This window comes from Schistocerca piceifrons, unplaced genomic scaffold, assembly GCF_021461385.2.
Source record: "Schistocerca piceifrons isolate TAMUIC-IGC-003096 unplaced genomic scaffold, iqSchPice1.1 HiC_scaffold_315, whole genome shotgun sequence".
Classification (NCBI taxonomy): domain Eukaryota; kingdom Metazoa; phylum Arthropoda; class Insecta; order Orthoptera; family Acrididae; genus Schistocerca; species Schistocerca piceifrons.
Window position 1 is genome coordinate 22,004 of NW_025728532.1, and position 25,520 is coordinate 47,523.

At 54.2% G+C, this 25,520-nt stretch overlaps 42 non-coding genes across 42 annotated transcripts; all 42 read right to left on the minus strand.

Moving 5' to 3' along the window:
• Nucleotides 1-220: 220 nt before the first annotated feature.
• Trnal-uag lies at nt 221-302 on the minus strand. Its single transcript has one exon. It is a non-coding gene; the product is annotated as a tRNA-Leu (tRNA).
• A 747-nt stretch (nt 303-1,049) lies between these two features.
• On the minus strand, nt 1,050-1,121 carry Trnah-gug. Its single transcript has one exon. It is a non-coding gene; the product is annotated as a tRNA-His (tRNA).
• A 374-nt stretch (nt 1,122-1,495) lies between these two features.
• Nucleotides 1,496-1,567, minus strand: Trnae-cuc. The gene has a single exon. It is a non-coding gene; the product is annotated as a tRNA-Glu (tRNA).
• Nucleotides 1,568-2,012: 445 nt separating this feature from the next.
• Nucleotides 2,013-2,094, minus strand: Trnal-uag. Its single transcript has one exon. It is a non-coding gene; the product is annotated as a tRNA-Leu (tRNA).
• Nucleotides 2,095-2,841: 747 nt separating this feature from the next.
• Trnah-gug lies at nt 2,842-2,913 on the minus strand. The gene has a single exon. It is a non-coding gene; the product is annotated as a tRNA-His (tRNA).
• Nucleotides 2,914-3,287: 374 nt separating this feature from the next.
• On the minus strand, nt 3,288-3,359 carry Trnae-cuc. Its single transcript has one exon. It is a non-coding gene; the product is annotated as a tRNA-Glu (tRNA).
• A 445-nt stretch (nt 3,360-3,804) lies between these two features.
• On the minus strand, nt 3,805-3,886 carry Trnal-uag. The gene has a single exon. It is a non-coding gene; the product is annotated as a tRNA-Leu (tRNA).
• A 747-nt stretch (nt 3,887-4,633) lies between these two features.
• Nucleotides 4,634-4,705, minus strand: Trnah-gug. Its single transcript has one exon. It is a non-coding gene; the product is annotated as a tRNA-His (tRNA).
• A 374-nt stretch (nt 4,706-5,079) lies between these two features.
• Nucleotides 5,080-5,151, minus strand: Trnae-cuc. The gene has a single exon. It is a non-coding gene; the product is annotated as a tRNA-Glu (tRNA).
• A 445-nt stretch (nt 5,152-5,596) lies between these two features.
• Trnal-uag lies at nt 5,597-5,678 on the minus strand. Its single transcript has one exon. It is a non-coding gene; the product is annotated as a tRNA-Leu (tRNA).
• Nucleotides 5,679-6,425: 747 nt separating this feature from the next.
• Nucleotides 6,426-6,497, minus strand: Trnah-gug. The gene has a single exon. It is a non-coding gene; the product is annotated as a tRNA-His (tRNA).
• Nucleotides 6,498-6,871: 374 nt separating this feature from the next.
• Trnae-cuc lies at nt 6,872-6,943 on the minus strand. Its single transcript has one exon. It is a non-coding gene; the product is annotated as a tRNA-Glu (tRNA).
• A 445-nt stretch (nt 6,944-7,388) lies between these two features.
• On the minus strand, nt 7,389-7,470 carry Trnal-uag. The gene has a single exon. It is a non-coding gene; the product is annotated as a tRNA-Leu (tRNA).
• Nucleotides 7,471-8,217: 747 nt separating this feature from the next.
• Trnah-gug lies at nt 8,218-8,289 on the minus strand. The gene has a single exon. It is a non-coding gene; the product is annotated as a tRNA-His (tRNA).
• A 374-nt stretch (nt 8,290-8,663) lies between these two features.
• On the minus strand, nt 8,664-8,735 carry Trnae-cuc. Its single transcript has one exon. It is a non-coding gene; the product is annotated as a tRNA-Glu (tRNA).
• Nucleotides 8,736-9,180: 445 nt separating this feature from the next.
• Trnal-uag lies at nt 9,181-9,262 on the minus strand. Its single transcript has one exon. It is a non-coding gene; the product is annotated as a tRNA-Leu (tRNA).
• A 747-nt stretch (nt 9,263-10,009) lies between these two features.
• Trnah-gug lies at nt 10,010-10,081 on the minus strand. Its single transcript has one exon. It is a non-coding gene; the product is annotated as a tRNA-His (tRNA).
• A 374-nt stretch (nt 10,082-10,455) lies between these two features.
• Trnae-cuc lies at nt 10,456-10,527 on the minus strand. The gene has a single exon. It is a non-coding gene; the product is annotated as a tRNA-Glu (tRNA).
• A 445-nt stretch (nt 10,528-10,972) lies between these two features.
• Trnal-uag lies at nt 10,973-11,054 on the minus strand. The gene has a single exon. It is a non-coding gene; the product is annotated as a tRNA-Leu (tRNA).
• A 747-nt stretch (nt 11,055-11,801) lies between these two features.
• Nucleotides 11,802-11,873, minus strand: Trnah-gug. The gene has a single exon. It is a non-coding gene; the product is annotated as a tRNA-His (tRNA).
• A 374-nt stretch (nt 11,874-12,247) lies between these two features.
• On the minus strand, nt 12,248-12,319 carry Trnae-cuc. Its single transcript has one exon. It is a non-coding gene; the product is annotated as a tRNA-Glu (tRNA).
• A 445-nt stretch (nt 12,320-12,764) lies between these two features.
• On the minus strand, nt 12,765-12,846 carry Trnal-uag. Its single transcript has one exon. It is a non-coding gene; the product is annotated as a tRNA-Leu (tRNA).
• A 747-nt stretch (nt 12,847-13,593) lies between these two features.
• On the minus strand, nt 13,594-13,665 carry Trnah-gug. The gene has a single exon. It is a non-coding gene; the product is annotated as a tRNA-His (tRNA).
• A 374-nt stretch (nt 13,666-14,039) lies between these two features.
• Nucleotides 14,040-14,111, minus strand: Trnae-cuc. The gene has a single exon. It is a non-coding gene; the product is annotated as a tRNA-Glu (tRNA).
• A 445-nt stretch (nt 14,112-14,556) lies between these two features.
• Trnal-uag lies at nt 14,557-14,638 on the minus strand. The gene has a single exon. It is a non-coding gene; the product is annotated as a tRNA-Leu (tRNA).
• A 747-nt stretch (nt 14,639-15,385) lies between these two features.
• Trnah-gug lies at nt 15,386-15,457 on the minus strand. Its single transcript has one exon. It is a non-coding gene; the product is annotated as a tRNA-His (tRNA).
• Nucleotides 15,458-16,342: 885 nt separating this feature from the next.
• Trnal-uag lies at nt 16,343-16,424 on the minus strand. Its single transcript has one exon. It is a non-coding gene; the product is annotated as a tRNA-Leu (tRNA).
• A 747-nt stretch (nt 16,425-17,171) lies between these two features.
• Trnah-gug lies at nt 17,172-17,243 on the minus strand. Its single transcript has one exon. It is a non-coding gene; the product is annotated as a tRNA-His (tRNA).
• Nucleotides 17,244-17,617: 374 nt separating this feature from the next.
• On the minus strand, nt 17,618-17,689 carry Trnae-cuc. Its single transcript has one exon. It is a non-coding gene; the product is annotated as a tRNA-Glu (tRNA).
• Nucleotides 17,690-18,134: 445 nt separating this feature from the next.
• Trnal-uag lies at nt 18,135-18,216 on the minus strand. Its single transcript has one exon. It is a non-coding gene; the product is annotated as a tRNA-Leu (tRNA).
• Nucleotides 18,217-18,963: 747 nt separating this feature from the next.
• Nucleotides 18,964-19,035, minus strand: Trnah-gug. Its single transcript has one exon. It is a non-coding gene; the product is annotated as a tRNA-His (tRNA).
• Nucleotides 19,036-19,409: 374 nt separating this feature from the next.
• Trnae-cuc lies at nt 19,410-19,481 on the minus strand. Its single transcript has one exon. It is a non-coding gene; the product is annotated as a tRNA-Glu (tRNA).
• A 445-nt stretch (nt 19,482-19,926) lies between these two features.
• Nucleotides 19,927-20,008, minus strand: Trnal-uag. Its single transcript has one exon. It is a non-coding gene; the product is annotated as a tRNA-Leu (tRNA).
• Nucleotides 20,009-20,755: 747 nt separating this feature from the next.
• Trnah-gug lies at nt 20,756-20,827 on the minus strand. The gene has a single exon. It is a non-coding gene; the product is annotated as a tRNA-His (tRNA).
• A 374-nt stretch (nt 20,828-21,201) lies between these two features.
• Nucleotides 21,202-21,273, minus strand: Trnae-cuc. Its single transcript has one exon. It is a non-coding gene; the product is annotated as a tRNA-Glu (tRNA).
• A 445-nt stretch (nt 21,274-21,718) lies between these two features.
• Nucleotides 21,719-21,800, minus strand: Trnal-uag. The gene has a single exon. It is a non-coding gene; the product is annotated as a tRNA-Leu (tRNA).
• A 747-nt stretch (nt 21,801-22,547) lies between these two features.
• On the minus strand, nt 22,548-22,619 carry Trnah-gug. The gene has a single exon. It is a non-coding gene; the product is annotated as a tRNA-His (tRNA).
• A 374-nt stretch (nt 22,620-22,993) lies between these two features.
• On the minus strand, nt 22,994-23,065 carry Trnae-cuc. Its single transcript has one exon. It is a non-coding gene; the product is annotated as a tRNA-Glu (tRNA).
• Nucleotides 23,066-23,510: 445 nt separating this feature from the next.
• Trnal-uag lies at nt 23,511-23,592 on the minus strand. The gene has a single exon. It is a non-coding gene; the product is annotated as a tRNA-Leu (tRNA).
• Nucleotides 23,593-24,339: 747 nt separating this feature from the next.
• Trnah-gug lies at nt 24,340-24,411 on the minus strand. The gene has a single exon. It is a non-coding gene; the product is annotated as a tRNA-His (tRNA).
• A 374-nt stretch (nt 24,412-24,785) lies between these two features.
• Nucleotides 24,786-24,857, minus strand: Trnae-cuc. The gene has a single exon. It is a non-coding gene; the product is annotated as a tRNA-Glu (tRNA).
• Nucleotides 24,858-25,302: 445 nt separating this feature from the next.
• Nucleotides 25,303-25,384, minus strand: Trnal-uag. The gene has a single exon. It is a non-coding gene; the product is annotated as a tRNA-Leu (tRNA).
• Nucleotides 25,385-25,520: the final 136 nt, after the last annotated feature.

The following is a 25,520-nucleotide window of genomic DNA, read 5'->3' on the forward strand; positions in this document are numbered from 1 at the left end:
CTGTTTCCTTTGCGGGCAATGAGTGCACCTGCCTTCGACACAGGAAACATTACACGTTTGGCAGGAGTGGGATTGGAACCCACGCCTCCGAAGAGAATGGTGCCTGAAACCAGCGCCTTAGACCGCTCGGCCACGCTACCTACACAACACACGCGTCACAAGAGCTGCGTCCTACCCCACGAGAACACACCGCAACGGCACAAAAATGAGACGTAAAAAGTGGCAACGGTGGGATTCGAACCCACGCCTCCGAAGAGACTGGTGCCTAAAACCAGCGCCTTAGACCGCTCGGCCACGTTACCGTTGGAGCAGCAGCCGCAAAACGTTTCGTTTGTACTACAAAGATCACTTCGAAATGGAAGTATCTTGGCAATCGCCGTGCCATGTATTTCCACTGCTCTCCCACTGGAAGCGTCTCTTTAGGCCATCCACAGCAAGAAAAAGCCGTGCCCGCCGTATGGTAGCGACGCCACTTGTCTGTAGCTGTCGCAGTTAAGGAGACAGCGTCAAGAGACGTTTTCGTGCCGTGACCAGGTTTCGAACCTGGGCTTTCCGTAACCACTAAAGTATCGTAGCTGTAACTGTCAGGCGGAGCTAGAATGCTCCATGTATCAAACATATGTGAGCTCAAGGAGGTTACACTTGAAGAAAAAGCGGCAGCTTAACGCGATCACAGCAAAGCCCCCGGCAGCTACGGGATTCGAAACCGCGCCTACAGAGAGTCTGGTGCCTTAAACCAGCGCCTTAAAGCGCTCGGCCACGCTACATGCGCTGCTTGGTGCGCCAGTGTTCCTAGCATTTGTACAAACAGTGCACGCCACAGCTTCCGGTTCTGCTGGGACTGGCTGCTCATCCATCGCACTTCAAACAACTGCCCTTTTCGACTACAGAGAGCAGCGGACGTCTGCGCTCTAGGAGGCGACATTACGTGTTGGGGATGAAGTGGTAGGGCAAACTGCGGCCTGCGGAACACGAGTGAAAAAATCAAGAGAGTACTGTCATTTCGAGTACTCGTCATTGCAACGGCAGCAAGGCAAAACTTTCAAAATTGCCGTGACCAGGATTCGAACCTGGGTTATTGCGGCCACAACGCAATGTCCTAACCACTAGACGATCACGGCCACGGACGCGCCCGCGAAAGCAGCTGCCTGTAATGCAAGTGGCGATACACAGCAGAGCCTAGGCCAAGGTGTACGCCACAGCAGTGTGAGACACGGTCTCCATCACATGTATACGAGCAAATGAACGTGCCTGCGCTGTCAGGACACTAACTACAGTGGTTAGCTGCATTCACCTCCGTGGCAATGTCTTGCAGTCCCCCAAGCCTCTTGACTACAGGTATGTGGCTGGATAACAAGTGGATAGACGCTTCATCTCTCTCGCCGTCAGGTGTTGCCGTGAATCATACTTAACGTAGCTTTCTGCACGCGTCAGCGTAGCGTCAGTCGAGCAAAGTCGAGACAAGTCGCATAAGAGGAGCAACAAAAACGCGCGATTCCGGTACCGGGAATCGAACCCGGGCCTCCTGGGTGAGAGCCAGGTATCCTAGCCACTAGACCACACCGGATAACGACGGCAGTGCTCTTTCCAGCGAACGCAGCAGCCACCCACGGTTAACTGACGACAACTGTAAAAAATCCGCTCTCTCGCGTTATAGAACGGCGTGCCCCGGACGCATTTCGGGGAGACGGACGCCAGCAATGATGAGAGCAAAAGGTGCCTACAAATCCTGTCGTTGCACCACGCACTGTTCTACGGCAATTCACCAAGCAGACGCTCACGCCTTGTTGTGCTGTTTCCTTTGCGGGCAATGAGTGCACCTGCCTTCGACACAGGAAACATTACACGTTTGGCAGGAGTGGGATTGGAACCCACGCCTCCGAAGAGAATGGTGCCTGAAACCAGCGCCTTAGACCGCTCGGCCACGCTACCTACACAACACGCGCGTCACAAGAGCTGCGTCCTACCCCACGAGAACACACCGCAACGGCACAAAAATGAGACGTAAAAAGTGGCAACGGTGGGATTCGAACCCACGCCTCCGAAGAGACTGGTGCCTAAAACCAGCGCCTTAGACCGCTCGGCCACGTTACCGTTGGAGCAGCAGCCGCAAAACGTTTCGTTTGTACTACAAAGATCACTTCGAAATGGAAGTATCTTGGCAATCGCCGTGCCATGTATTTCCACTGCTCTCCCACTGGAAGCGTCTCTTTAGGCCATCCACAGCAAGAAAAAGCCGTGCCCGCCGTATGGTAGCGACGCCACTTGTCTGTAGCTGTCGCAGTTAAGGAGACAGCGTCAAGAGACGTTTTCGTGCCGTGACCAGGTTTCGAACCTGGGCTTTCCGTAACCACTAAAGTATCGTAGCTGTAACTGTCAGGCGGAGCTAGAATGCTCCATGTATCAAACATATGTGAGCTCAAGGAGGTTACACTTGAAGAAAAAGCGGCAGCTTAACGCGATCACAGCAAAGCCCCCGGCAGCTACGGGATTCGAAACCGCGCCTACAGAGAGTCTGGTGCCTTAAACCAGCGCCTTAAAGCGCTCGGCCACGCTACATGCGCTGCTTGGTGCGCCAGTGTTCCTAGCATTTGTACAAACAGTGCACGCCACAGCTTCCGGTTCTGCTGGGACTGGCTGCTCATCCATCGCACTTCAAACAACTGCCCTTTTCGACTACAGAGAGCAGCGGACGTCTGCGCTCTAGGAGGCGACATTACGTGTTGGGGATGAAGTGGTAGGGCAAACTGCGGCCTGCGGAACACGAGTGAAAAAATCAAGAGAGTACTGTCATTTCGAGTACTCGTCATTGCAACGGCAGCAAGGCAAAACTTTCAAAATTGCCGTGACCAGGATTCGAACCTGGGTTATTGCGGCCACAACGCAATGTCCTAACCACTAGACGATCACGGCCACGGACGCGCCCGCGAAAGCAGCTGCCTGTAATGCAAGTGGCGATACACAGCAGAGCCTAGGCCAAGGTGTACGCCACAGCAGTGTGAGACACGGTCTCCATCACATGTATACGAGCAAATGAACGTGCCTGCGCTGTCAGGACACTAACTACAGTGGTTAGCTGCATTCACCTCCGTGGCAATGTCTTGCAGTCCCCCAAGCCTCTTGACTACAGGTATGTGGCTGGATAACAAGTGGATAGACGCTTCATCTCTCTCGCCGTCAGGTGTTGCCGTGAATCATACTTAACGTAGCTTTCTGCACGCGTCAGCGTAGCGTCAGTCGAGCAAAGTCGAGACAAGTCGCATAAGAGGAGCAACAAAAACGCGCGATTCCGGTACCGGGAATCGAACCCGGGCCTCCTGGGTGAGAGCCAGGTATCCTAGCCACTAGACCACACCGGATAACGACGGCAGTGCTCTTTCCAGCGAACGCAGCAGCCACCCACGGTTAACTGACGACAACTGTAAAAAATCCGCTCTCTCGCGTTATAGAACGGCGTGCCCCGGACGCATTTCGGGGAGACGGACGCCAGCAATGATGAGAGCAAAAGGTGCCTACAAATCCTGTCGTTGCACCACGCACTGTTCTACGGCAATTCACCAAGCAGACGCTCACGCCTTGTTGTGCTGTTTCCTTTGCGGGCAATGAGTGCACCTGCCTTCGACACAGGAAACATTACACGTTTGGCAGGAGTGGGATTGGAACCCACGCCTCCGAAGAGAATGGTGCCTGAAACCAGCGCCTTAGACCGCTCGGCCACGCTACCTACACAACACGCGCGTCACAAGAGCTGCGTCCTACCCCACGAGAACACACCGCAACGGCACAAAAATGAGACGTAAAAAGTGGCAACGGTGGGATTCGAACCCACGCCTCCGAAGAGACTGGTGCCTAAAACCAGCGCCTTAGACCGCTCGGCCACGTTACCGTTGGAGCAGCAGCCGCAAAACGTTTCGTTTGTACTACAAAGATCACTTCGAAATGGAAGTATCTTGGCAATCGCCGTGCCATGTATTTCCACTGCTCTCCCACTGGAAGCGTCTCTTTAGGCCATCCACAGCAAGAAAAAGCCGTGCCCGCCGTATGGTAGCGACGCCACTTGTCTGTAGCTGTCGCAGTTAAGGAGACAGCGTCAAGAGACGTTTTCGTGCCGTGACCAGGTTTCGAACCTGGGCTTTCCGTAACCACTAAAGTATCGTAGCTGTAACTGTCAGGCGGAGCTAGAATGCTCCATGTATCAAACATATGTGAGCTCAAGGAGGTTACACTTGAAGAAAAAGCGGCAGCTTAACGCGATCACAGCAAAGCCCCCGGCAGCTACGGGATTCGAAACCGCGCCTACAGAGAGTCTGGTGCCTTAAACCAGCGCCTTAAAGCGCTCGGCCACGCTACATGCGCTGCTTGGTGCGCCAGTGTTCCTAGCATTTGTACAAACAGTGCACGCCACAGCTTCCGGTTCTGCTGGGACTGGCTGCTCATCCATCGCACTTCAAACAACTGCCCTTTTCGACTACAGAGAGCAGCGGACGTCTGCGCTCTAGGAGGCGACATTACGTGTTGGGGATGAAGTGGTAGGGCAAACTGCGGCCTGCGGAACACGAGTGAAAAAATCAAGAGAGTACTGTCATTTCGAGTACTCGTCATTGCAACGGCAGCAAGGCAAAACTTTCAAAATTGCCGTGACCAGGATTCGAACCTGGGTTATTGCGGCCACAACGCAATGTCCTAACCACTAGACGATCACGGCCACGGACGCGCCCGCGAAAGCAGCTGCCTGTAATGCAAGTGGCGATACACAGCAGAGCCTAGGCCAAGGTGTACGCCACAGCAGTGTGAGACACGGTCTCCATCACATGTATACGAGCAAATGAACGTGCCTGCGCTGTCAGGACACTAACTACAGTGGTTAGCTGCATTCACCTCCGTGGCAATGTCTTGCAGTCCCCCAAGCCTCTTGACTACAGGTATGTGGCTGGATAACAAGTGGATAGACGCTTCATCTCTCTCGCCGTCAGGTGTTGCCGTGAATCATACTCAACGTAGCTTTCTGCACGCGTCAGCGTAGCGTCAGTCGAGCAAAGTCGAGACAAGTCGCATAAGAGGAGCAACAAAAACGCGCGATTCCGGTACCGGGAATCGAACCCGGGCCTCCTGGGTGAGAGCCAGGTATCCTAGCCACTAGACCACACCGGATAACGACGGCAGTGCTCTTTCCAGCGAACGCAGCAGCCACCCACGGTTAACTGACGACAACTGTAAAAAATCCGCTCTCTCGCGTTATAGAACGGCGTGCCCCGGACGCATTTCGGGGAGACGGACGCCAGCAATGATGAGAGCAAAAGGTGCCTACAAATCCTGTCGTTGCACCACGCACTGTTCTACGGCAATTCACCAAGCAGACGCTCACGCCTTGTTGTGCTGTTTCCTTTGCGGGCAATGAGTGCACCTGCCTTCGACACAGGAAACATTACACGTTTGGCAGGAGTGGGATTGGAACCCACGCCTCCGAAGAGAATGGTGCCTGAAACCAGCGCCTTAGACCGCTCGGCCACGCTACCTACACAACACGCGCGTCACAAGAGCTGCGTCCTACCCCACGAGAACACACCGCAACGGCACAAAAATGAGACGTAAAAAGTGGCAACGGTGGGATTCGAACCCACGCCTCCGAAGAGACTGGTGCCTAAAACCAGCGCCTTAGACCGCTCGGCCACGTTACCGTTGGAGCAGCAGCCGCAAAACGTTTCGTTTGTACTACAAAGATCACTTCGAAATGGAAGTATCTTGGCAATCGCCGTGCCATGTATTTCCACTGCTCTCCCACTGGAAGCGTCTCTTTAGGCCATCCACAGCAAGAAAAAGCCGTGCCCGCCGTATGGTAGCGACGCCACTTGTCTGTAGCTGTCGCAGTTAAGGAGACAGCGTCAAGAGACGTTTTCGTGCCGTGACCAGGTTTCGAACCTGGGCTTTCCGTAACCACTAAAGTATCGTAGCTGTAACTGTCAGGCGGAGCTAGAATGCTCCATGTATCAAACATATGTGAGCTCAAGGAGGTTACACTTGAAGAAAAAGCGGCAGCTTAACGCGATCACAGCAAAGCCCCCGGCAGCTACGGGATTCGAAACCGCGCCTACAGAGAGTCTGGTGCCTTAAACCAGCGCCTTAAAGCGCTCGGCCACGCTACATGCGCTGCTTGGTGCGCCAGTGTTCCTAGCATTTGTACAAACAGTGCACGCCACAGCTTCCGGTTCTGCTGGGACTGGCTGCTCATCCATCGCACTTCAAACAACTGCCCTTTTCGACTACAGAGAGCAGCGGACGTCTGCGCTCTAGGAGGCGACATTACGTGTTGGGGATGAAGTGGTAGGGCAAACTGCGGCCTGCGGAACACGAGTGAAAAAATCAAGAGAGTACTGTCATTTCGAGTACTCGTCATTGCAACGGCAGCAAGGCAAAACTTTCAAAATTGCCGTGACCAGGATTCGAACCTGGGTTATTGCGGCCACAACGCAATGTCCTAACCACTAGACGATCACGGCCACGGACGCGCCCGCGAAAGCAGCTGCCTGTAATGCAAGTGGCGATACACAGCAGAGCCTAGGCCAAGGTGTACGCCACAGCAGTGTGAGACACGGTCTCCATCACATGTATACGAGCAAATGAACGTGCCTGCGCTGTCAGGACACTAACTACAGTGGTTAGCTGCATTCACCTCCGTGGCAATGTCTTGCAGTCCCCCAAGCCTCTTGACTACAGGTATGTGGCTGGATAACAAGTGGATAGACGCTTCATCTCTCTCGCCGTCAGGTGTTGCCGTGAATCATACTTAACGTAGCTTTCTGCACGCGTCAGCGTAGCGTCAGTCGAGCAAAGTCGAGACAAGTCGCATAAGAGGAGCAACAAAAACGCGCGATTCCGGTACCGGGAATCGAACCCGGGCCTCCTGGGTGAGAGCCAGGTATCCTAGCCACTAGACCACACCGGATAACGACGGCAGTGCTCTTTCCAGCGAACGCAGCAGCCACCCACGGTTAACTGACGACAACTGTAAAAAATCCGCTCTCTCGCGTTATAGAACGGCGTGCCCCGGACGCATTTCGGGGAGACGGACGCCAGCAATGATGAGAGCAAAAGGTGCCTACAAATCCTGTCGTTGCACCACGCACTGTTCTACGGCAATTCACCAAGCAGACGCTCACGCCTTGTTGTGCTGTTTCCTTTGCGGGCAATGAGTGCACCTGCCTTCGACACAGGAAACATTACACGTTTGGCAGGAGTGGGATTGGAACCCACGCCTCCGAAGAGAATGGTGCCTGAAACCAGCGCCTTAGACCGCTCGGCCACGCTACCTACACAACACGCGCGTCACAAGAGCTGCGTCCTACCCCACGAGAACACACCGCAACGGCACAAAAATGAGACGTAAAAAGTGGCAACGGTGGGATTCGAACCCACGCCTCCGAAGAGACTGGTGCCTAAAACCAGCGCCTTAGACCGCTCGGCCACGTTACCGTTGGAGCAGCAGCCGCAAAACGTTTCGTTTGTACTACAAAGATCACTTCGAAATGGAAGTATCTTGGCAATCGCCGTGCCATGTATTTCCACTGCTCTCCCACTGGAAGCGTCTCTTTAGGCCATCCACAGCAAGAAAAAGCCGTGCCCGCCGTATGGTAGCGACGCCACTTGTCTGTAGCTGTCGCAGTTAAGGAGACAGCGTCAAGAGACGTTTTCGTGCCGTGACCAGGTTTCGAACCTGGGCTTTCCGTAACCACTAAAGTATCGTAGCTGTAACTGTCAGGCGGAGCTAGAATGCTCCATGTATCAAACATATGTGAGCTCAAGGAGGTTACACTTGAAGAAAAAGCGGCAGCTTAACGCGATCACAGCAAAGCCCCCGGCAGCTACGGGATTCGAAACCGCGCCTACAGAGAGTCTGGTGCCTTAAACCAGCGCCTTAAAGCGCTCGGCCACGCTACATGCGCTGCTTGGTGCGCCAGTGTTCCTAGCATTTGTACAAACAGTGCACGCCACAGCTTCCGGTTCTGCTGGGACTGGCTGCTCATCCATCGCACTTCAAACAACTGCCCTTTTCGACTACAGAGAGCAGCGGACGTCTGCGCTCTAGGAGGCGACATTACGTGTTGGGGATGAAGTGGTAGGGCAAACTGCGGCCTGCGGAACACGAGTGAAAAAATCAAGAGAGTACTGTCATTTCGAGTACTCGTCATTGCAACGGCAGCAAGGCAAAACTTTCAAAATTGCCGTGACCAGGATTCGAACCTGGGTTATTGCGGCCACAACGCAATGTCCTAACCACTAGACGATCACGGCCACGGACGCGCCCGCGAAAGCAGCTGCCTGTAATGCAAGTGGCGATACACAGCAGAGCCTAGGCCAAGGTGTACGCCACAGCAGTGTGAGACACGGTCTCCATCACATGTATACGAGCAAATGAACGTGCCTGCGCTGTCAGGACACTAACTACAGTGGTTAGCTGCATTCACCTCCGTGGCAATGTCTTGCAGTCCCCCAAGCCTCTTGACTACAGGTATGTGGCTGGATAACAAGTGGATAGACGCTTCATCTCTCTCGCCGTCAGGTGTTGCCGTGAATCATACTTAACGTAGCTTTCTGCACGCGTCAGCGTAGCGTCAGTCGAGCAAAGTCGAGACAAGTCGCATAAGAGGAGCAACAAAAACGCGCGATTCCGGTACCGGGAATCGAACCCGGGCCTCCTGGGTGAGAGCCAGGTATCCTAGCCACTAGACCACACCGGATAACGACGGCAGTGCTCTTTCCAGCGAACGCAGCAGCCACCCACGGTTAACTGACGACAACTGTAAAAAATCCGCTCTCTCGCGTTATAGAACGGCGTGCCCCGGACGCATTTCGGGGAGACGGACGCCAGCAATGATGAGAGCAAAAGGTGCCTACAAATCCTGTCGTTGCACCACGCACTGTTCTACGGCAATTCACCAAGCAGACGCTCACGCCTTGTTGTGCTGTTTCCTTTGCGGGCAATGAGTGCACCTGCCTTCGACACAGGAAACATTACACGTTTGGCAGGAGTGGGATTGGAACCCACGCCTCCGAAGAGAATGGTGCCTGAAACCAGCGCCTTAGACCGCTCGGCCACGCTACCTACACAACACGCGCGTCACAAGAGCTGCGTCCTACCCCACGAGAACACACCGCAACGGCACAAAAATGAGACGTAAAAAGTGGCAACGGTGGGATTCGAACCCACGCCTCCGAAGAGACTGGTGCCTAAAACCAGCGCCTTAGACCGCTCGGCCACGTTACCGTTGGAGCAGCAGCCGCAAAACGTTTCGTTTGTACTACAAAGATCACTTCGAAATGGAAGTATCTTGGCAATCGCCGTGCCATGTATTTCCACTGCTCTCCCACTGGAAGCGTCTCTTTAGGCCATCCACAGCAAGAAAAAGCCGTGCCCGCCGTATGGTAGCGACGCCACTTGTCTGTAGCTGTCGCAGTTAAGGAGACAGCGTCAAGAGACGTTTTCGTGCCGTGACCAGGTTTCGAACCTGGGCTTTCCGTAACCACTAAAGTATCGTAGCTGTAACTGTCAGGCGGAGCTAGAATGCTCCATGTATCAAACATATGTGAGCTCAAGGAGGTTACACTTGAAGAAAAAGCGGCAGCTTAACGCGATCACAGCAAAGCCCCCGGCAGCTACGGGATTCGAAACCGCGCCTACAGAGAGTCTGGTGCCTTAAACCAGCGCCTTAAAGCGCTCGGCCACGCTACATGCGCTGCTTGGTGCGCCAGTGTTCCTAGCATTTGTACAAACAGTGCACGCCACAGCTTCCGGTTCTGCTGGGACTGGCTGCTCATCCATCGCACTTCAAACAACTGCCCTTTTCGACTACAGAGAGCAGCGGACGTCTGCGCTCTAGGAGGCGACATTACGTGTTGGGGATGAAGTGGTAGGGCAAACTGCGGCCTGCGGAACACGAGTGAAAAAATCAAGAGAGTACTGTCATTTCGAGTACTCGTCATTGCAACGGCAGCAAGGCAAAACTTTCAAAATTGCCGTGACCAGGATTCGAACCTGGGTTATTGCGGCCACAACGCAATGTCCTAACCACTAGACGATCACGGCCACGGACGCGCCCGCGAAAGCAGCTGCCTGTAATGCAAGTGGCGATACACAGCAGAGCCTAGGCCAAGGTGTACGCCACAGCAGTGTGAGACACGGTCTCCATCACATGTATACGAGCAAATGAACGTGCCTGCGCTGTCAGGACACTAACTACAGTGGTTAGCTGCATTCACCTCCGTGGCAATGTCTTGCAGTCCCCCAAGCCTCTTGACTACAGGTATGTGGCTGGATAACAAGTGGATAGACGCTTCATCTCTCTCGCCGTCAGGTGTTGCCGTGAATCATACTTAACGTAGCTTTCTGCACGCGTCAGCGTAGCGTCAGTCGAGCAAAGTCGAGACAAGTCGCATAAGAGGAGCAACAAAAACGCGCGATTCCGGTACCGGGAATCGAACCCGGGCCTCCTGGGTGAGAGCCAGGTATCCTAGCCACTAGACCACACCGGATAACGACGGCAGTGCTCTTTCCAGCGAACGCAGCAGCCACCCACGGTTAACTGACGACAACTGTAAAAAATCCGCTCTCTCGCGTTATAGAACGGCGTGCCCCGGACGCATTTCGGGGAGACGGACGCCAGCAATGATGAGAGCAAAAGGTGCCTACAAATCCTGTCGTTGCACCACGCACTGTTCTACGGCAATTCACCAAGCAGACGCTCACGCCTTGTTGTGCTGTTTCCTTTGCGGGCAATGAGTGCACCTGCCTTCGACACAGGAAACATTACACGTTTGGCAGGAGTGGGATTGGAACCCACGCCTCCGAAGAGAATGGTGCCTGAAACCAGCGCCTTAGACCGCTCGGCCACGCTACCTACACAACACGCGCGTCACAAGAGCTGCGTCCTACCCCACGAGAACACACCGCAACGGCACAAAAATGAGACGTAAAAAGTGGCAACGGTGGGATTCGAACCCACGCCTCCGAAGAGACTGGTGCCTAAAACCAGCGCCTTAGACCGCTCGGCCACGTTACCGTTGGAGCAGCAGCCGCAAAACGTTTCGTTTGTACTACAAAGATCACTTCGAAATGGAAGTATCTTGGCAATCGCCGTGCCATGTATTTCCACTGCTCTCCCACTGGAAGCGTCTCTTTAGGCCATCCACAGCAAGAAAAAGCCGTGCCCGCCGTATGGTAGCGACGCCACTTGTCTGTAGCTGTCGCAGTTAAGGAGACAGCGTCAAGAGACGTTTTCGTGCCGTGACCAGGTTTCGAACCTGGGCTTTCCGTAACCACTAAAGTATCGTAGCTGTAACTGTCAGGCGGAGCTAGAATGCTCCATGTATCAAACATATGTGAGCTCAAGGAGGTTACACTTGAAGAAAAAGCGGCAGCTTAACGCGATCACAGCAAAGCCCCCGGCAGCTACGGGATTCGAAACCGCGCCTACAGAGAGTCTGGTGCCTTAAACCAGCGCCTTAAAGCGCTCGGCCACGCTACATGCGCTGCTTGGTGCGCCAGTGTTCCTAGCATTTGTACAAACAGTGCACGCCACAGCTTCCGGTTCTGCTGGGACTGGCTGCTCATCCATCGCACTTCAAACAACTGCCCTTTTCGACTACAGAGAGCAGCGGACGTCTGCGCTCTAGGAGGCGACATTACGTGTTGGGGATGAAGTGGTAGGGCAAACTGCGGCCTGCGGAACACGAGTGAAAAAATCAAGAGAGTACTGTCATTTCGAGTACTCGTCATTGCAACGGCAGCAAGGCAAAACTTTCAAAATTGCCGTGACCAGGATTCGAACCTGGGTTATTGCGGCCACAACGCAATGTCCTAACCACTAGACGATCACGGCCACGGACGCGCCCGCGAAAGCAGCTGCCTGTAATGCAAGTGGCGATACACAGCAGAGCCTAGGCCAAGGTGTACGCCACAGCAGTGTGAGACACGGTCTCCATCACATGTATACGAGCAAATGAACGTGCCTGCGCTGTCAGGACACTAACTACAGTGGTTAGCTGCATTCACCTCCGTGGCAATGTCTTGCAGTCCCCCAAGCCTCTTGACTACAGGTATGTGGCTGGATAACAAGTGGATAGACGCTTCATCTCTCTCGCCGTCAGGTGTTGCCGTGAATCATACTTAACGTAGCTTTCTGCACGCGTCAGCGTAGCGTCAGTCGAGCAAAGTCGAGACAAGTCGCATAAGAGGAGCAACAAAAACGCGCGATTCCGGTACCGGGAATCGAACCCGGGCCTCCTGGGTGAGAGCCAGGTATCCTAGCCACTAGACCACACCGGATAACGACGGCAGTGCTCTTTCCAGCGAACGCAGCAGCCACCCACGGTTAACTGACGACAACTGTAAAAAATCCGCTCTCTCGCGTTATAGAACGGCGTGCCCCGGACGCATTTCGGGGAGACGGACGCCAGCAATGATGAGAGCAAAAGGTGCCTACAAATCCTGTCGTTGCACCACGCACTGTTCTACGGCAATTCACCAAGCAGACGCTCACGCCTTGTTGTGCTGTTTCCTTTGCGGGCAATGAGTGCACCTGCCTTCGACACAGGAAACATTACACGTTTGGCAGGAGTGGGATTGGAACCCACGCCTCCGAAGAGAATGGTGCCTGAAACCAGCGCCTTAGACCGCTCGGCCACGCTACCTACACAACACGCGCGTCACAAGAGCTGCGTCCTACCCCACGAGAACACACCGCAACGGCACAAAAATGAGACGTAAAAAGTGGCAACGGTGGGATTCGAACCCACGCCTCCGAAGAGACTGGTGCCTAAAACCAGCGCCTTAGACCGCTCGGCCACGTTACCGTTGGAGCAGCAGCCGCAAAACGTTTCGTTTGTACTACAAAGATCACTTCGAAATGGAAGTATCTTGGCAATCGCCGTGCCATGTATTTCCACTGCTCTCCCACTGGAAGCGTCTCTTTAGGCCATCCACAGCAAGAAAAAGCCGTGCCCGCCGTATGGTAGCGACGCCACTTGTCTGTAGCTGTCGCAGTTAAGGAGACAGCGTCAAGAGACGTTTTCGTGCCGTGACCAGGTTTCGAACCTGGGCTTTCCGTAACCACTAAAGTATCGTAGCTGTAACTGTCAGGCGGAGCTAGAATGCTCCATGTATCAAACATATGTGAGCTCAAGGAGGTTACACTTGAAGAAAAAGCGGCAGCTTAACGCGATCACAGCAAAGCCCCCGGCAGCTACGGGATTCGAAACCGCGCCTACAGAGAGTCTGGTGCCTTAAACCAGCGCCTTAAAGCGCTCGGCCACGCTACATGCGCTGCTTGGTGCGCCAGTGTTCCTAGCATTTGTACAAACAGTGCACGCCACAGCTTCCGGTTCTGCTGGGACTGGCTGCTCATCCATCGCACTTCAAACAACTGCCCTTTTCGACTACAGAGAGCAGCGGACGTCTGCGCTCTAGGAGGCGACATTACGTGTTGGGGATGAAGTGGTAGGGCAAACTGCGGCCTGCGGAACACGAGTGAAAAAATCAAGAGAGTACTGTCATTTCGAGTACTCGTCATTGCAACGGCAGCAAGGCAAAACTTTCAAAATTGCCGTGACCAGGATTCGAACCTGGGTTATTGCGGCCACAACGCAATGTCCTAACCACTAGACGATCACGGCCACGGACGCGCCCGCGAAAGCAGCTGCCTGTAATGCAAGTGGCGATACACAGCAGAGCCTAGGCCAAGGTGTACGCCACAGCAGTGTGAGACACGGTCTCCATCACATGTATACGAGCAAATGAACGTGCCTGCGCTGTCAGGACACTAACTACAGTGGTTAGCTGCATTCACCTCCGTGGCAATGTCTTGCAGTCCCCCAAGCCTCTTGACTACAGGTATGTGGCTGGATAACAAGTGGATAGACGCTTCATCTCTCTCGCCGTCAGGTGTTGCCGTGAATCATACTTAACGTAGCTTTCTGCACGCGTCAGCGTAGCGTCAGTCGAGCAAAGTCGAGACAAGTCGCATAAGAGGAGCAACAAAAACGCGCGATTCCGGTACCGGGAATCGAACCCGGGCCTCCTGGGTGAGAGCCAGGTATCCTAGCCACTAGACCACACCGGATAACGACGGCAGTGCTCTTTCCAGCGAACGCAGCAGCCACCCACGGTTAACTGACGACAACTGTAAAAAATCCGCTCTCTCGCGTTATAGAACGGCGTGCCCCGGACGCATTTCGGGGAGACGGACGCCAGCAATGATGAGAGCAAAAGGTGCCTACAAATCCTGTCGTTGCACCACGCACTGTTCTACGGCAATTCACCAAGCAGACGCTCACGCCTTGTTGTGCTGTTTCCTTTGCGGGCAATGAGTGCACCTGCCTTCGACACAGGAAACATTACACGTTTGGCAGGAGTGGGATTGGAACCCACGCCTCCGAAGAGAATGGTGCCTGAAACCAGCGCCTTAGACCGCTCGGCCACGCTACCTACACAACACGCGCGTCACAAGAGCTGCGTCCTACCCCACGAGAACACACCGCAACGGCACAAAAATGAGACGTAAAAAGTGGCAACGGTGGGATTCGAACCCACGCCTCCGAAGAGACTGGTGCCTAAAACCAGCGCCTTAGACCGCTCGGCCACGTTACCGTTGGAGCAGCAGCCGCAAAACGTTTCGTTTGTACTACAAAGATCACTTCGAAATGGAAGTATCTTGGCAATCGCCGTGCCATGTATTTCCACTGCTCTCCCACTGGAAGCGTCTCTTTAGGCCATCCACAGCAAGAAAAAGCCGTGCCCGCCGTATGGTAGCGACGCCACTTGTCTGTAGCTGTCGCAGTTAAGGAGACAGCGTCAAGAGACGTTTTCGTGCCGTGACCAGGTTTCGAACCTGGGCTTTCCGTAACCACTAAAGTATCGTAGCTGTAACTGTCAGGCGGAGCTAGAATGCTCCATGTATCAAACATATGTGAGCTCAAGGAGGTTACACTTGAAGAAAAAGCGGCAGCTTAACGCGATCACAGCAAAGCCCCCGGCAGCTACGGGATTCGAAACCGCGCCTACAGAGAGTCTGGTGCCTTAAACCAGCGCCTTAAAGCGCTCGGCCACGCTACATGCGCTGCTTGGTGCGCCAGTGTTCCTAGCATTTGTACAAACAGTGCACGCCACAGCTTCCGGTTCTGCTGGGACTGGCTGCTCATCCATCGCACTTCAAACAACTGCCCTTTTCGACTACAGAGAGCAGCGGACGTCTGCGCTCTAGGAGGCGACATTACGTGTTGGGGATGAAGTGGTAGGGCAAACTGCGGCCTGCGGAACACGAGTGAAAAAATCAAGAGAGTACTGTCATTTCGAGTACTCGTCATTGCAACGGCAGCAAGGCAAAACTTTCAAAATTGCCGTGACCAGGATTCGAACCTGGGTTATTGCGGCCACAACGCAATGTCCTAACCACTAGACGATCACGGCCACGGACGCGCCCGCGAAAGCAGCTGCCTGTAATGCAAGTGGCGATACACAGCAGAGCCTAGGCCAAGGTGTACGCCACAGCAGTGTGAGACACGGTCTCCATCACATGTATACGAGCAAATGAACGTGCCTGCGCTGTCAGGACACTAACTACAGTGGTTAGCTGCATTCACCTCCGTGGCAATGTCTTGCAGTCCCCCAAGCCTCTTGACTACAGGTATGTGGCTGGATAACAAGTGGATAGACGCTTCATCTCTCTCGCCGTCAGGTGTTGCCGTGAATCATACTTAACGTAGCTTTCTGCACGCGTCAGCGTAGCGTCAGTCGAGCAAAGTCGAGACAAGTCGCATAAGAGGAGCAACAAAAACGCGCGATTCCGGGAATCGAACCCGGGCCTCCTGGGTGAGAGCCAGGTATCCTAGCCACTAGACCACACCGGATAACGACGGCAGTGCTCTTTCCAGCGAACGCAGCAGCCACCCACGGTTAACTGACGACAACTGTAAAAAATCCGCTCTCTCGCGTTATAGAACGGCGTGCCCCGGACGCATTTCGGGGAGACGGACGCCAGCAATGATGAGAGCAAAAGGTGCCTACAAATCCTGTCGTTGCACCACGCACTGTTCTACGGCAATTCACCAAGCAGACGCTCACGCCTTGTTGTGCTGTTTCCTTTGCGGGCAATGAGTGCACCTGCCTTCGACACAGGAAACATTACACGTTTGGCAGGAGTGGGATTGGAACCCACGCCTCCGAAGAGAATGGTGCCTGAAACCAGCGCCTTAGACCGCTCGGCCACGCTACCTACACAACACGCGCGTCACAAGAGCTGCGTCCTACCCCACGAGAACACACCGCAACGGCACAAAAATGAGACGTAAAAAGTGGCAACGGTGGGATTCGAACCCACGCCTCCGAAGAGACTGGTGCCTAAAACCAGCGCCTTAGACCGCTCGGCCACGTTACCGTTGGAGCAGCAGCCGCAAAACGTTTCGTTTGTACTACAAAGATCACTTCGAAATGGAAGTATCTTGGCAATCGCCGTGCCATGTATTTCCACTGCTCTCCCACTGGAAGCGTCTCTTTAGGCCATCCACAGCAAGAAAAAGCCGTGCCCGCCGTATGGTAGCGACGCCACTTGTCTGTAGCTGTCGCAGTTAAGGAGACAGCGTCAAGAGACGTTTTCGTGCCGTGACCAGGTTTCGAACCTGGGCTTTCCGTAACCACTAAAGTATCGTAGCTGTAACTGTCAGGCGGAGCTAGAATGCTCCATGTATCAAACATATGTGAGCTCAAGGAGGTTACACTTGAAGAAAAAGCGGCAGCTTAACGCGATCACAGCAAAGCCCCCGGCAGCTACGGGATTCGAAACCGCGCCTACAGAGAGTCTGGTGCCTTAAACCAGCGCCTTAAAGCGCTCGGCCACGCTACATGCGCTGCTTGGTGCGCCAGTGTTCCTAGCATTTGTACAAACAGTGCACGCCACAGCTTCCGGTTCTGCTGGGACTGGCTGCTCATCCATCGCACTTCAAACAACTGCCCTTTTCGACTACAGAGAGCAGCGGACGTCTGCGCTCTAGGAGGCGACATTACGTGTTGGGGATGAAGTGGTAGGGCAAACTGCGGCCTGCGGAACACGAGTGAAAAAATCAAGAGAGTACTGTCATTTCGAGTACTCGTCATTGCAACGGCAGCAAGGCAAAACTTTCAAAATTGCCGTGACCAGGATTCGAACCTGGGTTATTGCGGCCACAACGCAATGTCCTAACCACTAGACGATCACGGCCACGGACGCGCCCGCGAAAGCAGCTGCCTGTAATGCAAGTGGCGATACACAGCAGAGCCTAGGCCAAGGTGTACGCCACAGCAGTGTGAGACACGGTCTCCATCACATGTATACGAGCAAATGAACGTGCCTGCGCTGTCAGGACACTAACTACAGTGGTTAGCTGCATTCACCTCCGTGGCAATGTCTTGCAGTCCCCCAAGCCTCTTGACTACAGGTATGTGGCTGGATAACAAGTGGATAGACGCTTCATCTCTCTCGCCGTCAGGTGTTGCCGTGAATCATACTTAACGTAGCTTTCTGCACGCGTCAGCGTAGCGTCAGTCGAGCAAAGTCGAGACAAGTCGCATAAGAGGAGCAACAAAAACGCGCGATTCCGGTACCGGGAATCGAACCCGGGCCTCCTGGGTGAGAGCCAGGTATCCTAGCCACTAGACCACACCGGATAACGACGGCAGTGCTCTTTCCAGCGAACGCAGCAGCCACCCACGGTTAACTGACGACAACTGTAAAAAATCCGCTCTCTCGCGTTATAGAACGGCGTGCCCCGGACGCATTTCGGGGAGACGGACGCCAGCAATGATGAGAGCAAAAGGTGCCTACAAATCCTGTCGTTGCACCACGCACTGTTCTACGGCAATTCACCAAGCAGACGCTCACGCCTTGTTGTGCTGTTTCCTTTGCGGGCAATGAGTGCACCTGCCTTCGACACAGGAAACATTACACGTTTGGCAGGAGTGGGATTGGAACCCACGCCTCCGAAGAGAATGGTGCCTGAAACCAGCGCCTTAGACCGCTCGGCCACGCTACCTACACAACACGCGCGTCACAAGAGCTGCGTCCTACCCCACGAGAACACACCGCAACGGCACAAAAATGAGACGTAAAAAGTGGCAACGGTGGGATTCGAACCCACGCCTCCGAAGAGACTGGTGCCTAAAACCAGCGCCTTAGACCGCTCGGCCACGTTACCGTTGGAGCAGCAGCCGCAAAACGTTTCGTTTGTACTACAAAGATCACTTCGAAATGGAAGTATCTTGGCAATCGCCGTGCCATGTATTTCCACTGCTCTCCCACTGGAAGCGTCTCTTTAGGCCATCCACAGCAAGAAAAAGCCGTGCCCGCCGTATGGTAGCGACGCCACTTGTCTGTAGCTGTCGCAGTTAAGGAGACAGCGTCAAGAGACGTTTTCGTGCCGTGACCAGGTTTCGAACCTGGGCTTTCCGTAACCACTAAAGTATCGTAGCTGTAACTGTCAGGCGGAGCTAGAATGCTCCATGTATCAAACATATGTGAGCTCAAGGAGGTTACACTTGAAGAAAAAGCGGCAGCTTAACGCGATCACAGCAAAGCCCCCGGCAGCTACGGGATTCGAAACCGCGCCTACAGAGAGTCTGGTGCCTTAAACCAGCGCCTTAAAGCGCTCGGCCACGCTACATGCGCTGCTTGGTGCGCCAGTGTTCCTAGCATTTGTACAAACAGTGCACGCCACAGCTTCCGGTTCTGCTGGGACTGGCTGCTCATCCATCGCACTTCAAACAACTGCCCTTTTCGACTACAGAGAGCAGCGGACGTCTGCGCTCTAGGAGGCGACATTACGTGTTGGGGATGAAGTGGTAGGGCAAACTGCGGCCTGCGGAACACGAGTGAAAAAATCAAGAGAGTACTGTCATTTCGAGTACTCGTCATTGCAACGGCAGCAAGGCAAAACTTTCAAAATTGCCGTGACCAGGATTCGAACCTGGGTTATTGCGGCCACAACGCAATGTCCTAACCACTAGACGATCACGGCCACGGACGCGCCCGCGAAAGCAGCTGCCTGTAATGCAAGTGGCGATACACAGCAGAGCCTAGGCCAAGGTGTACGCCACAGCAGTGTGAGACACGGTCTCCATCACATGTATACGAGCAAATGAACGTGCCTGCGCTGTCAGGACACTAACTACAGTGGTTAGCTGCATTCACCTCCGTGGCAATGTCTTGCAGTCCCCCAAGCCTCTTGACTACAGGTATGTGGCTGGATAACAAGTGGATAGACGCTTCATCTCTCTCGCCGTCAGGTGTTGCCGTGAATCATACTTAACGTAGCTTTCTGCACGCGTCAGCGTAGCGTCAGTCGAGCAAAGTCGAGACAAGTCGCATAAGAGGAGCAACAAAAACGCGCGATTCCGGTACCGGGAATCGAACCCGGGCCTCCTGGGTGAGAGCCAGGTATCCTAGCCACTAGACCACACCGGATAACGACGGCAGTGCTCTTTCCAGCGAACGCAGCAGCCACCCACGGTTAACTGACGACAACTGTAAAAAATCCGCTCTCTCGCGTTATAGAACGGCGTGCCCCGGACGCATTTCGGGGAGACGGACGCCAGCAATGATGAGAGCAAAAGGTGCCTACAAATCCTGTCGTTGCACCACGCACTGTTCTACGGCAATTCACCAAGCAGACGCTCACGCCTTGTTGTGCTGTTTCCTTTGCGGGCAATGAGTGCACCTGCCTTCGACACAGGAAACATTACACGTTTGGCAGGAGTGGGATTGGAACCCACGCCTCCGAAGAGAATGGTGCCTGAAACCAGCGCCTTAGACCGCTCGGCCACGCTACCTACACAACACGCGCGTCACAAGAGCTGCGTCCTACCCCACGAGAACACACCGCAACGGCACAAAAATGAGACGTAAAAAGTGGCAACGGTGGGATTCGAACCCACGCCTCCGAAGAGACTGGTGCCTAAAACCAGCGCCTTAGACCGCTCGGCCACGTTACCGTTGGAGCAGCAGCCGCAAAACGTTTCGTTTGTACTACAAAGATCACTTCGAAATGGAAGTATCTTGGCAATCGCCGTGCCATGTATTTCCACTGCTCTCCCACTGGAAGCGTCTCTTTAGGCCATCCACAGCAAGAAAAAGCCGTGCCCGCCGTATGGTAGCGACGCCACTTGTCTGTAGCTGTCGCAGTTAAGGAGACAGCGTCAAGAGACGTTTTCGTGCCGTGACCAGGTTTCGAACCTGGGCTTTCCGTAACCACTAAAGTATCGTAGCTGTAACTGTCAGGCGGAGCTAGAATGCTCCATGTATCAAACATATGTGAGCTCAAGGAGGTTACACTTGAAGAAAAAGCGGCAGCTTAACGCGATCACAGCAAAGCCCCCGGCAGCTACGGGATTCGAAACCGCGCCTACAGAGAGTCTGGTGCCTTAAACCAGCGCCTTAAAGCGCTCGGCCACGCTACATGCGCTGCTTGGTGCGCCAGTGTTCCTAGCATTTGTACAAACAGTGCACGCCACAGCTTCCGGTTCTGCTGGGACTGGCTGCTCATCCATCGCACTTCAAACAACTGCCCTTTTCGACTACAGAGAGCAGCGGACGTCTGCGCTCTAGGAGGCGACATTACGTGTTGGGGATGAAGTGGTAGGGCAAACTGCGGCCTGCGGAACACGAGTGAAAAAATCAAGAGAGTACTGTCATTTCGAGTACTCGTCATTGCAACGGCAGCAAGGCAAAACTTTCAAAATTGCCGTGACCAGGATTCGAACCTGGGTTATTGCGGCCACAACGCAATGTCCTAACCACTAGACGATCACGGCCACGGACGCGCCCGCGAAAGCAGCTGCCTGTAATGCAAGTGGCGATACACAGCAGAGCCTAGGCCAAGGTGTACGCCACAGCAGTGTGAGACACGGTCTCCATCACATGTATACGAGCAAATGAACGTGCCTGCGCTGTCAGGACACTAACTACAGTGGTTAGCTGCATTCACCTCCGTGGCAATGTCTTGCAGTCCCCCAAGCCTCTTGACTACAGGTATGTGGCTGGATAACAAGTGGATAGACGCTTCATCTCTCTCGCCGTCAGGTGTTGCCGTGAATCATACTTAACGTAGCTTTCTGCACGCGTCAGCGTAGCGTCAGTCGAGCAAAGTCGAGACAAGTCGCATAAGAGGAGCAACAAAAACGCGCGATTCCGGTACCGGGAATCGAACCCGGGCCTCCTGGGTGAGAGCCAGGTATCCTAGCCACTAGACCACACCGGATAACGACGGCAGTGCTCTTTCCAGCGAACGCAGCAGCCACCCACGGTTAACTGACGACAACTGTAAAAAATCCGCTCTCTCGCGTTATAGAACGGCGTGCCCCGGACGCATTTCGGGGAGACGGACGCCAGCAATGATGAGAGCAAAAGGTGCCTACAAATCCTGTCGTTGCACCACGCACTGTTCTACGGCAATTCACCAAGCAGACGCTCACGCCTTGTTGTGCTGTTTCCTTTGCGGGCAATGAGTGCACCTGCCTTCGACACAGGAAACATTACACGTTTGGCAGGAGTGGGATTGGAACCCACGCCTCCGAAGAGAATGGTGCCTGAAACCAGCGCCTTAGACCGCTCGGCCACGCTACCTACACAACACGCGCGTCACAAGAGCTGCGTCCTACCCCACGAGAACACACCGCAACGGCACAAAAATGAGACGTAAAAAGTGGCAACGGTGGGATTCGAACCCACGCCTCCGAAGAGACTGGTGCCTAAAACCAGCGCCTTAGACCGCTCGGCCACGTTACCGTTGGAGCAGCAGCCGCAAAACGTTTCGTTTGTACTACAAAGATCACTTCGAAATGGAAGTATCTTGGCAATCGCCGTGCCATGTATTTCCACTGCTCTCCCACTGGAAGCGTCTCTTTAGGCCATCCACAGCAAGAAAAAGCCGTGCCCGCCGTATGGTAGCGACGCCACTTGTCTGTAGCTGTCGCAGTTAAGGAGACAGCGTCAAGAGACGTTTTCGTGCCGTGACCAGGTTTCGAACCTGGGCTTTCCGTAACCACTAAAGTATCGTAGCTGTAACTGTCAGGCGGAGCTAGAATGCTCCATGTATCAAACATATGTGAGCTCAAGGAGGTTACACTTGAAGAAAAAGCGGCAGCTTAACGCGATCACAGCAAAGCCCCCGGCAGCTACGGGATTCGAAACCGCGCCTACAGAGAGTCTGGTGCCTTAAACCAGCGCCTTAAAGCGCTCGGCCACGCTACATGCGCTGCTTGGTGCGCCAGTGTTCCTAGCATTTGTACAAACAGTGCACGCCACAGCTTCCGGTTCTGCTGGGACTGGCTGCTCATCCATCGCACTTCAAACAACTGCCCTTTTCGACTACAGAGAGCAGCGGACGTCTGCGCTCTAGGAGGCGACATTACGTGTTGGGGATGAAGTGGTAGGGCAAACTGCGGCCTGCGGAACACGAGTGAAAAAATCAAGAGAGTACTGTCATTTCGAGTACTCGTCATTGCAACGGCAGCAAGGCAAAACTTTCAAAATTGCCGTGACCAGGATTCGAACCTGGGTTATTGCGGCCACAACGCAATGTCCTAACCACTAGACGATCACGGCCACGGACGCGCCCGCGAAAGCAGCTGCCTGTAATGCAAGTGGCGATACACAGCAGAGCCTAGGCCAAGGTGTACGCCACAGCAGTGTGAGACACGGTCTCCATCACATGTATACGAGCAAATGAACGTGCCTGCGCTGTCAGGACACTAACTACAGTGGTTAGCTGCATTCACCTCCGTGGCAATGTCTTGCAGTCCCCCAAGCCTCTTGACTACAGGTATGTGGCTGGATAACAAGTGGATAGACGCTTCATCTCTCTCGCCGTCAGGTGTTGCCGTGAATCATACTTAACGTAGCTTTCTGCACGCGTCAGCGTAGCGTCAGTCGAGCAAAGTCGAGACAAGTCGCATAAGAGGAGCAACAAAAACGCGCGATTCCGGTACCGGGAATCGAACCCGGGCCTCCTGGGTGAGAGCCAGGTATCCTAGCCACTAGACCACACCGGATAACGACGGCAGTGCTCTTTCCAGCGAACGCAGCAGCCACCCACGGTTAACTGACGACAACTGTAAAAAATCCGCTCTCTCGCGTTATAGAACGGCGTGCCCCGGACGCATTTCGGGGAGACGGACGCCAGCAATGATGAGAGCAAAAGGTGCCTACAAATCCTGTCGTTGCACCACGCACTGTTCTACGGCAATTCACCAAGCAGACGCTCACGCCTTGTTGTGCTGTTTCCTTTGCGGGCAATGAGTGCACCTGCCTTCGACACAGGAAACATTACACGTTTGGCAGGAGTGGGATTGGAACCCACGCCTCCGAAGAGAATGGTGCCTGAAACCAGCGCCTTAGACCGCTCGGCCACGCTACCTACACAACACGCGCGTCACAAGAGCTGCGTCCTACCCCACGAGAACACACCGCAACGGCACAAAAATGAGACGTAAAAAGTGGCAACGGTGGGATTCGAACCCACGCCTCCGAAGAGACTGGTGCCTAAAACCAGCGCCTTAGACCGCTCGGCCACGTTACCGTTGGAGCAGCAGCCGCAAAACGTTTCGTTTGTACTACAAAGATCACTTCGAAATGGAAGTATCTTGGCAATCGCCGTGCCATGTATTTCCACTGCTCTCCCACTGGAAGCGTCTCTTTAGGCCATCCACAGCAAGAAAAAGCCGTGCCCGCCGTATGGTAGCGACGCCACTTGTCTGTAGCTGTCGCAGTTAAGGAGACAGCGTCAAGAGACGTTTTCGTGCCGTGACCAGGTTTCGAACCTGGGCTTTCCGTAACCACTAAAGTATCGTAGCTGTAACTGTCAGGCGGAGCTAGAATGCTCCATGTATCAAACATATGTGAGCTCAAGGAGGTTACACTTGAAGAAAAAGCGGCAGCTTAACGCGATCACAGCAAAGCCCCCGGCAGCTACGGGATTCGAAACCGCGCCTACAGAGAGTCTGGTGCCTTAAACCAGCGCCTTAAAGCGCTCGGCCACGCTACATGCGCTGCTTGGTGCGCCAGTGTTCCTAGCATTTGTACAAACAGTGCACGCCACAGCTTCCGGTTCTGCTGGGACTGGCTGCTCATCCATCGCACTTCAAACAACTGCCCTTTTCGACTACAGAGAGCAGCGGACGTCTGCGCTCTAGGAGGCGACATTACGTGTTGGGGATGAAGTGGTAGGGCAAACTGCGGCCTGCGGAACACGAGTGAAAAAATCAAGAGAGTACTGTCATTTCGAGTACTCGTCATTGCAACGGCAGCAAGGCAAAACTTTCAAAATTGCCGTGACCAGGATTCGAACCTGGGTTATTGCGGCCACAACGCAATGTCCTAACCACTAGACGATCACGGCCACGGACGCGCCCGCGAAAGCAGCTGCCTGTAATGCAAGTGGCGATACACAGCAGAGCCTAGGCCAAGGTGTACGCCACAGCAGTGTGAGACACGGTCTCCATCACATGTATACGAGCAAATGAACGTGCCTGCGCTGTCAGGACACTAACTACAGTGGTTAGCTGCATTCACCTCCGTGGCAATGTCTTGCAGTCCCCCAAGCCTCTTGACTACAGGTATGTGGCTGGATAACAAGTGGATAGACGCTTCATCTCTCTCGCCGTCAGGTGTTGCCGTGAATCATACTTAACGTAGCTTTCTGCACGCGTCAGCGTAGCGTCAGTCGAGCAAAGTCGAGACAAGTCGCATAAGAGGAGCAACAAAAACGCGCGATTCCGGTACCGGGAATCGAACCCGGGCCTCCTGGGTGAGAGCCAGGTATCCTAGCCACTAGACCACACCGGATAACGACGGCAGTGCTCTTTCCAGCGAACGCAGCAGCCACCCACGGTTAACTGACGACAACTGTAAAAAATCCGCTCTCTCGCGTTATAGAACGGCGTGCCCCGGACGCATTTCGGGGAGACGGACGCCAGCAATGATGAGAGCAAAAGGTGCCTACAAATCCTGTCGTTGCACCACGCACTGTTCTACGGCAATTCACCAAGCAGACGCTCACGCCTTGTTGTGCTGTTTCCTTTGCGGGCAATGAGTGCACCTGCCTTCGACACAGGAAACATTACACGTTTGGCAGGAGTGGGATTGGAACCCACGCCTCCGAAGAGAATGGTGCCTGAAACCAGCGCCTTAGACCGCTCGGCCACGCTACCTACACAACACGCGCGTCACAAGAGCTGCGTCCTACCCCACGAGAACACACCGCAACGGCACAAAAATGAGACGTAAAAAGTGGCAACGGTGGGATTCGAACCCACGCCTCCGAAGAGACTGGTGCCTAAAACCAGCGCCTTAGACCGCTCGGCCACGTTACCGTTGGAGCAGCAGCCGCAAAACGTTTCGTTTGTACTACAAAGATCACTTCGAAATGGAAGTATCTTGGCAATCGCCGTGCCATGTATTTCCACTGCTCTCCCACTGGAAGCGTCTCTTTAGGCCATCCACAGCAAG